Source organism: Macaca nemestrina, chromosome 3 (assembly GCF_043159975.1).
Source record: "Macaca nemestrina isolate mMacNem1 chromosome 3, mMacNem.hap1, whole genome shotgun sequence".
Taxonomy (NCBI): domain Eukaryota; kingdom Metazoa; phylum Chordata; class Mammalia; order Primates; family Cercopithecidae; genus Macaca; species Macaca nemestrina.
This window is the reverse complement of record NC_092127.1, coordinates 89,042,979-89,045,498: the sequence shown is the minus strand read 5'-3', so window position 1 is coordinate 89,045,498 and position 2,520 is coordinate 89,042,979. Positions and strand designations below refer to the sequence as shown.

The following is a 2,520-nucleotide window of genomic DNA, read 5'->3' as shown; positions in this document are numbered from 1 at the left end:
TTGAAGGATATACTCTTATCTTTTGAATATATACCCAAGAATGGAAATGTTGGATTATAGGGTATTCATATGTTTACCTTTGGTTGGGTCTGCCAAACATTTCTCCAAAGGGATTGTGTCATTTTACACTCCCACCATCAATTTATGAGAATTCCAGTTGCTCCACATTCTTGCTAACACTTGGTTTTGTTAGTCTTTAAATTTAAGCCATTCTAGTCAGTGTAGAGTAGTATCTTATCATAGTTTTAATTCGAATTTATCTGGCAAGTAATAATGGGAAGCACATCTGTTTGGAGGTATTTGAGAAAGGGAGCTGGGTACACAGTACAGCATGTACTACACTTAAGACTCCCGAAGGAAGCTGCCTGATTTCTTGGAGGTGAACTTTCTGGTGTGGCCACATTCTCAGTGACTTGAGATAGACTAATTGTAAACCTAAATTGTAAATAGATGGCTTTTAATGATCTGAACAGAGCTAGGGTTTTAATTGCAGGTTGTCACCCTGTGATTTTCTTGTATAAGAGACATAAACTTAGCCAGGAACTTGTAGTTCTTTGAATTTAAATAGGATAATTTTCCTATAATCATGCTTTATTACAAAGCATCTTCTAGGCTTCAGTCTATACAATCTTGCCCTAGTAAGCAGTATCAAATTATGCTACATATGTGTTATTGGTAAAATCCATTTGAATTGTGATTCAAATATGGCAATATTTTTATTATTACTACAGGCTGTTATTTGACATGTGATAAAACAGAGTTAAACTGCTGGCGAATGGCTGACAGAAATTACCCCAATGACAGCATATTATCTGAATTAACTTTTTGGATTCTTAGCTCAGTGCCCAAACTTACTACAAGAAAGTACTGATGCAGTGTTTTACATTTTTTTCTTTCATATCTGTAAAAGATTTGTTTTTTAAAGTAATGGATTTTGAGGGAAAAAAACATGGAACAGAAGTATGGAATACAAATATAAGTGTGTTGCTAATTATCTTATAACCACAATAAACTAATACAGAGAATGCCCTGTACAAAACACAATAAAGTTTCAAAGATTGAGGTGTTCCTTAGCAAGGCTGACAATTTTAGTCTCTGGTATTTGTAATTTAGGCTGCAGTCCTCATTTCTGGATGAATCACTCTATGTGCGGCACAGTCTATGCCTTTAATCAGATTTGAACAGAAGAATGCCCCTTTGGCCCAGGTAGAAGTAGACGAAGTGTTTGGTTTCATGTGTCAGGCAACTACCAAAGTTCCTCCCCATGATGCAATGTCAGATGGGATTGTACTTCTTGTCAAACTGCTTCTTGATATGGGCTGAAAGAGTCTTTTTAATGTTCTCCAATGCCTGTGTAGCCCACACCACTAAGCCCTGCTGCATCTCTTCCAATGTGACTGCATTTTTGATCACAGCTTTTCAATTTCACATGGTTACTGTGGAGCAGAGACTGGCCAACTGGAATAGTCTCCTTGGGAAGGTGCTAGCATGGCTCAGGCCCTGTGAGAGCTACGGTCACTACAGGAACCATGGTACATCTAACACATTTTATATTCTTAATGAGACTCTGTATCTAGTCATGTTCTTTCTGTGCCTAAGAGAGCATAGAAAGTCCTTCTCATGCTCTTTCCCCACTAAATTTTCTCAAGGAAGCAGGAGAGCACATTTGCATGTACCCGCATTGGAACCACTGTACCAGTTTACTTATCTTGAACAAGTGGCTTAACCTTTCAGAGTTCCAGTTTCTCCAGCTGTGCAATAACTACTACCTCATAGTGTTGGTTTGAGGATGGATTAGCTAATGTTTAAAAAACACATAGCACAATCCTTCACATGAAGTAATGAAACTGAAGGTAGTTATGTTAAAGTTGTCAGGCATGAGAAAATGAGAAAATAATCACTTTCTGTCAGAGACGGACTTACAGTGAAGCAAATGCAGTTTAAATTTTAATGAAGTTTAAGGGCCCTTTGCAAGTAAGTATACTCAAAATAAGATATTTTAACTACAATTGGCTAGGATGACTCTTCCCATTTGATTTCATCTCCATCACATTTGCCTTTGTTTCAACTGGTATTGGAGGGCTGTAGGCATTCTTGGCTTTCAGTTGTGGGAAAGTTGAGTTGGGAATATGTTTAGTTTGGGCTTATAAGATATATTTGACTTACATTTCTACACACAGTTGGGTTACTTCTAGCTGTCTTGGTGTTGGAATGGATTCTAGAAAACCTCTGACTGCCCACTATGCTATGTGCAGATGCAAAGGCGAAAGGTGTGGCCAAATAGTTGGACGTCTGCACAGTATCCAGCTTCAGAAGAATGTGGTGGTAGAGGAGGAAATGGTTTGCTATGTTCCTTAGATGCACCTAGTGGAAAATTCTTCTGAACCTTAGAGCTCACATGTGAAAGAAACTTGGATGGAAGTGTTTCTAATATTTGACCACAATCCTGAAACTTTACGTGAAGTTACCAATAATGTGGTGTGAAACTGAAAGATACTATATTCTAAACTATTGATAAAA

At 37.7% G+C, this 2,520-nt stretch overlaps 1 pseudogene; it reads right to left on the bottom strand.

Moving 5' to 3' along the window:
- Positions 1–1,050: 1,050 nt before the first annotated feature.
- Positions 1,051–1,431, bottom strand: LOC112427478 (dynein light chain 1, cytoplasmic-like; annotated as a pseudogene).
- Between the last annotated feature and the right edge of the window lie 1,089 nt (positions 1,432–2,520).